This window comes from Solanum tuberosum, unplaced genomic scaffold (genome assembly GCF_000226075.1).
Source record: "Solanum tuberosum cultivar DM 1-3 516 R44 unplaced genomic scaffold, SolTub_3.0 scf00189, whole genome shotgun sequence".
Lineage (NCBI taxonomy): Eukaryota > Viridiplantae > Streptophyta > Magnoliopsida > Solanales > Solanaceae > Solanum > Solanum tuberosum.
In genome coordinates, this window is record NW_006239113.1 from 700,237 (window position 1) to 712,591 (window position 12,355).

General features: G+C 32.4%; 1 pseudogene; it reads left to right on the forward strand.

Annotated features, from left to right (window-relative positions):
* The first annotated feature begins 5,507 nt into the window (after positions 1–5,507).
* On the forward strand, positions 5,508–11,830 carry LOC102590226 (putative late blight resistance protein homolog R1A-3; annotated as a pseudogene).
* The last annotated feature ends 525 nt before the right edge of the window (positions 11,831–12,355 follow it).

Genomic DNA, 12,355 nt, shown 5'->3' on the forward strand with positions numbered 1-12,355 from the left:
AAAAAAATTTAAGTTTGTTTTTAAAAAATATTTTTAATTTCAAAATTTCATTTTTTCACCCCTACCCTCGACTCCCCCTCACCCACCCCCTACCACACCCCCCCACGCCCCAAAAAAAATTTAAGTTTGTTTTTAAAAAAAAAATTCAATTTCAAAAATTATTTTCTACTCTAGTAAAAATAAAAGATATTTCTCAAAAATATTTTTTCATTCATAAATCAAACACTAAAAATCTTTTTCGGAAAATATTTTCTACTCACCAACCAAACATGAGAAAATAAGTCAAAAATCAACTTGTTTTCCAGGAAAACATTTTCTAGGAAAACATTTTCCATGGAAAACATTTTCCTTCATACGAAACACACCCTTAATCACTACTTTAAGTGTTCTAGTAGATTGGTACTTAACTTAGCTTCATAATCTCATACAATTTTATACTTAAGTCTTTATTGTGGCTCCCTTCATAAGAAATTTTACCATTGTGATTACCGTATAATCCAATTCGAACTATTTGAATTCTTCTTAGTATACCTCCACTCCAAAGGTAAGAAACAAAGTCTTTCATACATATCTTATAACAAGTCCTACCATCTAATACTTCATCATAAATGATCACCCTCATTTTTTTGTTATTCCTCAACTTTTCATCGTAGTCTAATCATGATCATTATGCTCTTATCTAATCAATTGTTCCTTCCAAGATTACAGTTGTATTCATAACATCCATATTATACCCTTTCAATATTGAATTGTCGACTTATCATAAGTACCATTGTGTCATAAGGTTGTCGCAATAAATTGTAAAAAATAAAAACATCCTTGTTCAAATCACACCTCAAACGAACTATCCATACTATGTCAACATCCTCAATATCACCATTTCTATTATCTCGTCATTATGCTAACCAAATCATAACGCCTCGAACCACACCATGTAACATCATCTCTCATAACTTGCATACAAATTAGAGACGTATCCTCACAATGGATGAGAGAATAAAATAAAAAATAATTAGATATTAAAGTGAACCATATATGCACAATAAGAAATGAAATAATGGAAGTTTTCTTTTTCTAAAAGTGTAATTACATCATAAAATAAATCATGTCAACATAACAATTAAAACATATATACTTTTCCCAAACAGTCAATTACACCACGGATGATATTACAAGATGTCTCAAATGTATCAAGTCAAATCAGTTCACAATCATTTCAATACAGTGACCGAAGATCGGTATACACCCACTTCTTCTGTCAGATAGTCGAGATCTAGGGGGATGAGATTTCTATACGTGTCGGAAAAATTTTCCATTGGCACAATATCATTTGCCAGAATCATTTCTCATTGGCACAATACCACTCGCCGTAATCATTTTCCATCCTTTGCATGATGTCACTTGCCGGAACCATTTCTCATCGGCATGATAAGAATATGAATCTTACAAATAGCTCAATGAATAATATCAACCAATAATTATCATCCAACAATAAGAGTGATATGAATATGTATGAAAAAATATATAATATGAGTTTATCAATCGACCCCACAACTAATGATCGTCAATCACAATCAAATTTACATAATTCACTAGTCTCAATGAAAAAATATATAATATGTATGAAGAAGAGGTAATTAATTCTTACATCTTTACCCCTACATACATATATACTTCATTTAATTTAAATCATACTATATATGATTTGCAGAATGCCCAAAGGACACAAGGATAGAACAACAGTGAAGAAGGAAACAACGCAACGCATGCATTTGCAGTCTCAGTTCATCTGATTACTGCTTCAAATAAACAAACTTGTTACTGGTTTTTTTCATTGCTGGCACTGGACATATTTTAATTTAATGTGTTGTGTGCTTTCTTTCCTGTTTTTTGTTAGTTATGAATCTTATTTCGTCTGTGATCTCTCATATAAGATTCTAGTTTTTCAATTGGAAGGTTTCAATGCCAAATTGTGAATCAATATATGTCCCATTTGGCCTGAATCTGATGAAGAATAGTCATCAATGAACAATTCCCCCTTTTTTTTTAAGAACATGAAAAAGGCAACTATCCCTTTTTTTTTTAAGAATATGGACAGTTAGATGACTACTGCCAACAAGCATTGTGGTGGAGTGGTAGTACTCTTTGATCCTTAATTAGAGGTCTCGCGTTCGAGCCCTACTGGATATAGAGTCCCTTTTGTTAGGGAATGTATGTCTTACCCTCAATGTGAGACTTTGTGAAATGAATCTAGCGAACAATTAATTATAAACAAGGTTAAAATGGGAGGAAGTTAAAGGTTTGCATAAACTAAAAAACATCACCACAGTCCCAAATCTATATTTTGAATAACATCATATAATTGTACATAAGGTGGTCAACTAAACAAATTTGGGAATGAAAAAGATTCACAATTGAAAGCTCAAGACAGTCTCAAATATTCACGTCCTGTACAAATAGAGCACTAATGTAATACCACAATTATGAAAATTCTGATACAAAAAGTAGAATAGAATGCAAAAAAAAAAAAAAAACATAAGATTTCAAAATAAGATCAGGCAATGTTGGATCTGTCCTAGTTTGAGGAGCTACAGCTAGAAAGTTTGAACTTTGCCCTGAATTATACCCCATATTTCCACCAATTCCCTCAACCGGGCCAGAACACCTCCACGAATACTGGCATCCCAAAATAGACTTGTTCGAACCTCGCCCCACTTCTAATTGCATGAATAGGTGTTTCTTGGTGCGAGACACGTTGGTGTGCGGAAGCATGAGCTTCACCAGTTTAAGGATTTTCTTTTTAATATAATAGTTTTTCGATACGTGTGTTGCACTTGTATATCAAATTATGTATATGTGATATATGTAACACAAATAAATAATCGTGTCAAAATTTTCCTTCACAATTCTCCAGTGGGTATACAAATACAATCATTGATACATGCATATACATTATATACAATTAACCAACAGATATACAAATACAATTCGCTTCTCTCCTTTCGCTCTCACTTTCCTCTCTCCTCTCTTTCGCTCTCGCTTGCCTCCCTCCTTGCTCTGCCCTCTCTCCTAGCTCTCCCAATCGTCTCTCTGCCCTTTTAACATGTAGCTACAAATCACAATTAAACAAATTATAACTATTTTTTCTAATTATGTTTCTAGTCTTAGCTATTCTTGAAATTTCCTCTTTATTTATAGTCAACAAAGGATCGTATGAACATGTATTTATTGTACTTTATTAGAAAAGTTGCAACTCTTAAGAAAAGTCACAACCCTTTAATGTAAAAATGTGTTTGCTTTCCATATAATGTAATTAAGGAGTTCATAATTTTAAGTTAATATAGATATAGATAATAAATAACATCAGCATGCCATTTTTTTCCTTATCTCCTTACTTGATTAGGACTAATTGAATACTTAACATTTTTCTGACTTGATACTCTTATTTGAAGCATCACAATAATAGTGCATCAAATTAAATATACATACTTCAGATTTTGTTTCAACGTTTCAAGCTTGTAAATTTCTTTATTATCACTTATAAATTATAAATTGAAATTAAAAAAAAATTAACCTTTCAGACTTTTTAAATGTAAAAATAAAAATATTTTAATTAATAATCATAAAATTTAAAACAGAATACAAAATGAAATCTCCTACTCCCTCTGTCCCATTTTATGTGGCACCATTTCCTTTTTTGTCAGTTCCAAAAAGAATGTCACATTTCCTTATATGGTAAGTATTTAAAGGTACAATTCCTCTTTTATCCTTGTTGGTCTCACTTAATCTTAAAGATAATACTCCAATACATTTATGAGGAGAGAGAAAAGTGAGTTTACTTTTTAGAGAAAATGATCAAAATGGTCCTTAATGTATGGGTTTGATTCAATTTGGTCCTTAATATATGAACTTGATGGAAATAGTCCTTTATGTATCATAAATTGTGATCAATTTGGTCCTTAACCCTAAAATTAATATATATACATTTTTTTTTGCCGTCAAAATACACGGAATATGTAAAAGATGCGCTCGTTCAAGACTTTCCTTCCCCTGTTTCCAAAAATTCCAAAATGGCACATCAATTTTTTTTTAACCAAAAGGGCAAAATCGCTCCTGACGGAGCGATTTTCTTCTGACAAAATTGACGCCGTTACTCCTTTAAAAATCATAAAAATCGCTGCCAGTCCAAAAAAAAATTCTTTTTTCATTGAAATCGCTGTTGTGAATTTTTTTTTTAACAACGCTTCCCCAGCAGCGTTTAAAAAATAGAAATAGCTGCTATAGCAGCCATTTTCTTAAAAAAGTTCAAATTTTTTTTTATTAAAAATTCCCGAGGCGAGGACTGCTTAAAAAAATAATGGGAAATCGCTAATTTCCCAATTGAGTTACTTTATAATTTTTTATTGTATACTTTTTGATTTAAAATAATCGCTGCCAAGGCAGCGATTTCAGTAAGAATTTATTATTTTCCAATTGCTGCTAGCAATCAAAAAGTATACAATAAAAAATTATAAAGTAACTCAATTGGGAAATTTTTTCTACTGAAATCGTTGCCGTGTTCCCATTATTTTTTTAAGCAATCCTCGCCTTGGGAATTTTTAGTTAAAAAAAATTTAAACTTTTTTAAGAAAATGGCTACTATAGCAGCTATTTCTATTTTTAAAACGCTACTGGGCCAGCGTTGTTAAAAAAAAAAATTCACAGCAGCGATTTTAAAGAAAAAAGAAAAAAAAATTGTATGTGCCCTTTTGGAAATTTTGGAAACAGGGGAAGGAAAGTCTTGAACGAGCGCATATTTTACATATTCCGTGTATTTTGATGGCAAAAAAAAATATAAAATATTAATTTTAGGGTTAAGGATCAAATTGATCACAATTTATGATACATAAAGGACCATTTCCATGAAGTTCATATATTAAGGACCAAATGGAATCAAAGCCCATACATTAAGGACCATTTTGATCATTTTCTCTTACTTTTTAATATGACTATTTTTTAAAGGGGTAATTTGATAAACATTTCAAAGCCTTCATTTATTTCTTAAACTCCGTGCCCGGTCAAATGTTGCTACATAAAATGGAATGGAGGGAGTATTTTTTTTGTCAATGATCCACTAGCAAATATTTTAATGGGCTGTGGGAAATTATATAGAAAGACTTGGCTTTAATAATTCAAATTGATAGTAAACTTAAACTAATCTATTTCAGATCTAAACTTTTGATAAACTAATTGACAGTTCACATTTGCTGATCTAACAATCAGTGAATTAGGTTCTTCAGCATTTGCTTCTTGTAAATCTGCAACAAGGCAAACTACCATTTGAGAGGAATTATTAGCTTGGAAGTAAACAAAAAGGTATAATATAATGTTTTTCTAGTTTTCATTTTACATGTATTTTTTTATTCACTTGATTTGAAAGAAACATACATAACAAGAACTAGAAAACTAATTGGCTTAAGTCATCAACAACCACTTAGAGTTGTCCGCATAATTCACTTAAGCACCTCAATTGGGGCTTAAACTAATCTATTTCAGATCTAGACTTTTGATAAACTAATTGAAAGTTCACATTTGCAGATCTAACAATAAGTGAATTAGGTTCTTCAACATTTGCTGCTTGCTTTTGCTGACTCAATTTTCTCAATATAAGTGTTGTAAATCTGCAACAAGGCAAACTACCAATTGAGAGGAATTATTAGCTTGGAAGTAAACAAAAAGGTATAATATAATGTTTTTCTAGTTTTCTTTTTTTCTATTTCATTTTACATGTATTTTTGTGATTCACTTGATTTGATAGAAACATACATAATAAGAATTAGAAAAATGATTTATATTTTTTACTTGATAATTATAGAATATGTGTGTTGGATATATAGAATGATCTGATAATTTAGGATCAGTCTCCAACCCTCTTCCCTTTCCTTTTTACACTGTTTTTCAACTTTTTTCATTCAATTTTCTCATGTTTAGTAAGTACGAAACCCTTTGTACCAATCACACCCATATAGGGTCCAAGCTTGTAAAGGGAGATTAATTAAGGTCTCTAATCATGATATGAAGAAGACCTTTTAACGTAGTTTATATAGATATATATCTTGGTTGGTTCTACATTTAAGATTTTAATATATCATGATATTGGAAACACTTTAATATAGTGTGTGTTCAAGAGGAAGTATTTATATTTTTTTAATGTTTTCATGTTCGATTACTTAAATATTTAGAAAATATATCAAACACACATAAAAAATAAAATAACAAACCCACTTATTAGTTAAAAAAAAACATTTTCAGAAAATAATTTCTTTCATACCAAACACACTCATGGTTTGTGTAAATTTAGATCTCGTCTCTCTAGTACTTCCTCCATTTCATATTAAGTAAAAAATTTAGATTTTTTTCATTGTTCAGAATAATTGAATTGTTCAAAATTCAAAAAGGATGTTTGATTTTTTTTTCCATATTTACCCTTTTATTTATTGGAGTTTTATATTTTCTAGGAGATAAATTACACTACTTACAAAGTTATATTTATGATTTCTCAAATGATAATACTGGAAATTATGATTTAAATTATGTTTTAAAATGTTTTGCTTAATATATGTCCATTGTCTCACAAATTCAGTTAATATGAAATAAATGGAGTATACATTATGGTCCAAATTCTTGAAAATTTATTAGTGTGTGTACTTGTGCGCCACTCTGAGTAACTTATCAAGTCTAATCAACGTAAAATAGTATATATTTTGACATGCTATCTGTTACTTTCACCAATTCATGTATTTACTTAAAACAGTAAATTACTAGGTATAATTATAATTCAAAACCTATAAACTTAATAATTAACATTCTTAACTCTTGCTTCTTGCATTTCCTTTTACTTGTGCATGTGATTACTATCTTCTAACTTTTATCCAAATTAAATATGCATGTGATCATAAGTTGAAAAATCAATTCTTTAGAAATTGAAGGCTGGTTCGACGTTGGAGACTCAATGGAAAAAGAAGGAAAGTCATTGGTATGTCTATCAATACAAATTTTACATGCTCCAAATTAGTAGTAATTAAGTTTTACATATAAATTATACTTATTTTTCTAGCAATTATTAGTTTTACATATTTTTGTAACAATTATTTTGAGAATGTGTGTTGCATGTTTGGCTCCAATTACTTATAAAAAAAATTACTTCTGCTAAAATCTTTAAACAACATTCAATAAACATAGTAACAAATTAAAACAATGAAAACATCATATGATATGTTAAAATTGTCTAAGGGGGTAGATAATATACTTGAGCTGATAAAATCCCATAAAATAACAAACTAATGATTACTATATGTATATATATGAATAATTGTACAGTACAATAAAAAACTTGTATCCAATATTACATGTTCTATTAATTTATAAAAAATTAAAATCTTAAAATAAAAAAATCATAAAAATTGAAATATAGAATGAGAGTTAAAGGGAAACATTTACAATCAAGTCAATTAAAAAAAAATACAATATATATGTCGTCGTATCATACAAAATGAATATATTAATAAGAAAAAAAAAAGTGGCCAATAAATAAAAAATTACTAAATTTTCAATTTCTTTAATTATTGTCTCTATTGAAACAATGACGACAACAATAATAATTACGTATTACTATGTTTTAATTTAGGAGCTGCGACTTGAGGAAAAAAGAAGAAGAATCAGGAATCTTATTGATGATTTGTTGAATGGCTTGAAGAAAATAAAGAATGAAGAAGAAGTATTCTTTTATTCAAATTGGTATGTCATTAAAAAGCTAAGAATGGATCTGAGATTCCTAAAAACATTTGTCCTGTTTGGGGATTCAAGTTTGGATGACTTTTATGAGAGGATGTCCAACAAAATAAACAAGTTCAGTGTTATGACTCGGGGACTACTTAATGATGAAGTAATTCTAGAGAAATACAACATGGATGGTGTTGTCCCTCTGCTGCTGGAAGAGATGCAAAGTTATTTGAGTTTGAAGAATGATAATTATGTAGCAATGATAACAGAGGAGAAAATGTTTGAATACCTCTTCACAAACCTTCATGATCTAACAAACATTACTTCTTACAGGCCGATGTCCACGAAAATAAACATTCTTCGCCAAGTATTCCGTCGTCTGACAGATTTCTATCCTATCCTCCTGGCCAACAAAACAACTACTACTCAATATCTCTTTCCTCGCTTCCAATTCATCGCCCATACATTTCTACAATTCTATTTTTATATTTGGACTGGAAAGTATAAATCAAGTTATGATGCTGATGAGTACTCTTCCAAGATTGCTTCTCTACTCATCGACATAATCCCTCTTGAGCTGGAGGTTCTATACATTTCTACTTTCAAGCTCATGAAAGAATCAAGGTCAACTCAATTAAAACGGTTTGTGAAGCAAATCCTAAAAGCATCTCCAAAGATTCTTCAAAATTATCTCATTCATCTCCAAGGACGCATGGTAGCTGTCAATTACTCTCAAACTCAAAGTATTAATGTCATGATCGAGTTCCTATTGATCTTTCTCACCGATATACCAAAGCGCTTTATCCATCCTGACAAATTGAACGATATGTTGGCACATGTCGCACTACTTACAAGGAATATATCTATTCTCATGGAGGAGAGCTCTAATATCAATGAAGCGGACTTTTCGGCTTCAGACTTGTTGCAAGAAATTGAACAAATGAAGCGAGATAGTAGACAGATTTTTTTGAAAGCTCCAGAGTCATCTCAACTTTGCTTTCCTATGGATGATGGTTTCCTCTTCATGAATCTTCTACTCAGACATTTAAATGATTTGCTCATTTCCAATGCTTCTTCAGTTTTTCTGATAAAAAAAGAAATTGGGATGGTGAAAGAAAGCCTTGAATTCCTAACAACATCTTTCGGGAAAGTCAGGCAAACATTGAATGACACTAGTGGAGTAGTTAAAGATTGTTGGGTGCGTGCTTTAGATGTGGCATACGAGGCAGAACATGTCATTAATTCCATTCTTGTCAGAGATAAAGCTCTCTCGCATCTCATCTTCTCACTTCCAGATGTCATTGATAAGATCAAGTTTATCGTGGCAGAAGTCACCAGTTTACAGCTGGAGGCTAAGAATGGGGATGACCCCCTTGATGCAAAGTCTTCTGACGACCCAATTGAGTTAACCTCATCATCTTTTGTTGAGGTAACAGTAGGTCATGAGGAAGTAGAAGCCCAGATCATTGACCAGCTCCTTGATGAACATGAATCCGAGCTTGACGTCATTTCGATTGTCGGAATGCCAGGACTCGGTAAAACTACTCTGGCCAACAAAGTGTATAACAATACATTAGTTGCTAGTCATTTCAAGATTCGTGCTTGGTGCACCGTTTCCCAAAAGTATAACAAGTCAAAGGTGTTGCAGGAGATTCTTCAGCAAGTTACTGGCTCGGAAGAAAAAGGAAGTGAAGATGACCTTGCTGAAGAGCTACGAAGAGCACTGTATGATAAAAGGTACCTCATCGTCTTGGATGATGTGTGGGATATTGCAACAAGGGAGATGTTAATAGCATGTTTTCCAAAGCTTAAGAGAGGAGATAGAGTTATTTTAACTAGCCGAATTAGTAAGGTAGGTTCGCAAGTTAAATGTCGTACTGATCCTATCGACCTCCAAGTTTTAACTACCTGAAAAAAGTTGGGAACTATTCGAAAAAAGGGTATTTGGAGAAGGAAGCTGCCCTGCTGAACTGTCAGAAGTTGGATACCAAATAGTTGAGAAATGTAAAGGGCTTCCTTTGGCTGTTGTTTTGATTGCTGGAGTAATTGTTAGAGGAAAGAAAAAGGAAAAGAATTTGTGGCTTAAGATTCAACATAATTTGGATTCCTTTATTTCTGACAACATCAATTTGCAGATGATGAAGGTTATGCAATTAAGTTATGACCATTTACCATGCCACCTGAAGCCGTTGTTGCTTTACTTCGCAAGATCTCAAAAGACCAAAAGAACTCCGGTCTCTAAGTTAAAGAAGTTGTGGATGGCCGAAGGGTTTGTGGATTATGATATCCCATCCAAGGGTAGTTTAGAGGAAGCAACTCAAAGTTACTTGGATGCTTTAATTTCCAGTAGCCTGATAATGGTGGATCAAACCCACTCCAAGAAGAGTATGCCTTTTTCTGTTAGGATCAAGGTTTGCTATGTGCATGATGTTGTGCACGATTTTTGTTCAGAAAAAGCTAAAAAGGAAAAGTTTCTCAAGTTAATGAATCCAGGTGCTCGATTTCATGCTACGGATGTCCTACATCATCGTCTAACCATTCATACTGACGACAGTAAAAAATGTGTTTTGTTCAATTTTAATAAGTGTTTAGCTGATAGTAAGCATCTCATATCTTTGAAAGTTAGCGGTTCACTTCGTCACCCCAGCTATATCTGCGATACAAGATCCTTTGGACTTGCTAGAGTATTGCAACTGGATAACATTATTCTGGACGATTCTTTAGTGGAAGAAATAGGCTCCCTATTTCATTTGAGGTTCTTAAGGATTCGAACTCCAGTAAAAGTTATCCCAGTGTCGTGGTTGAACCTCCAGAATCTGGAAACTCTGTTCATCAATACTGGAATGTCCACCATGGTATTACTTCCCATAATATTCAAACTGTCAAAGCTGAAACATGTGAAAATTGCCAGGAGTTCTTTCTTTGAAGAGGAAGAGGAAATGGATGCGGACGATATTATGCATGAACCAAGTAGAATATTGGAAGCTGAGAATTCAAAGTTAGAAGACTTGACAACCTTATCTGAAGTTGATATCTCATATACTGAAGCCATGAGTGGTGTTCTGGAGAAGTTCCCGAATCTTCAGCACCTTCATTGCCACATCAAGGAACCGATAGATCCTCTTACACAGGGTGATTGGTTTCCCAAGTTTGATGTCCTTCATAAACTTGAATCACTCTTTGCAATGTACGAGAATGTTGGCTATCCCAAGTTAACAGAAAAAATCGGACAACCCAATGAATATTACTTCCCTAACAGCTTGAAAGAGTTACGGTTGAATGGTTTTCCCCTGAGACCTGATTTGTTGTCAGTAATCGCGGCATTGCCTGAGCTTGAAATTCTGGAGTTTATTTACTGTGAATTCGTAGAGGACAAGTGGGACGCAAGTGAGGACATCTATCAAAGTCTTAAGACTTTGTCTATGCGAATGGTCAATCATTCGGAATGGCAAGTTGATATGGAAACCTTTCCCAAGCTTGAGGAATTAAGACTAGCACATTGTTACAAGCTTACGGAGATCCCTTGTGCATTTATAGATATACACACTTTAAAGTCCATTCATTTAACTAATGTTAAGCGTGAGGTTGAAGATTCAGCCATTGAGATTAAGAAACAGATAGTAGATTTCGCAGGAGAGGACAGACTTCAACTCCATATATCAGATGTGTTGTATGAATTAGAAGCTGAGGAAGAGGATGAAACAGAGGTAATTAATTTATTACATCTTTACCCCTACATACATATATACTTCATTTAATTTAAATCATACTATATATAATTTGCAGAATGCTCAAGGATAGAACAACAATGAAGAAAGAAACAACGCAACGAATGCATTTGCAGTCTCACTTCATCTGATTACTGCTTCCAATAAACAAACTTGTTACTGGTTTTTTTCATTGCTGGTTCTGGACATATTTTAATTTAATGTGTTGTGTGTTTTCTTTCCTGTTTTTTGCTAGTTATGAATCTTAATTCGTATGTAATCTCTCATATAAGATTCTAGTTTTTCAATTGGAAGGTGTCAATGCCAAATTGTGAATCAATATATGTCCCATTTGGCCTGAATCTGATGAAGAACAGTCATCAATGGACAATTCCCCCTTTTTTTTAAGAACATGAAAAAGGCTACTATCCCTTTTTTTTTAAAGAATATGGACAGTTAGATGACTACTGCCAACAAGCATTGTGGTGGAGTGGTAGTACTCTTTTATCCTTAATTAGAGGCCTCGCGTTCGAGCCCTACTGGATATAGAGTCGTCTTTGTTAGGGAATGTATGTCTTAACCTCAATGTGAGACTTTCTGAAGTGAATCTAGTGAATAATAATAAGCAGGGTTAAAATGGGAGGAAGTTACAAGGTTTGCATAAACTAAAAAACATCACCACTGTCCCAAATCTGTACTTATGTAATAATATCATATAATTGTACAATAAGATGGTCAACTAAACAAATTTGGGAATGAAAAAGATTCAAAATTGAAAGCTCAAGACAGTCTCAAATATTCATCTCCTGTACAAATAGAGCACTAATGTAATACCACAATTATGAAAATTCTGATACAAAAAGTAGAATAGAATGCAAAAAAAAAAA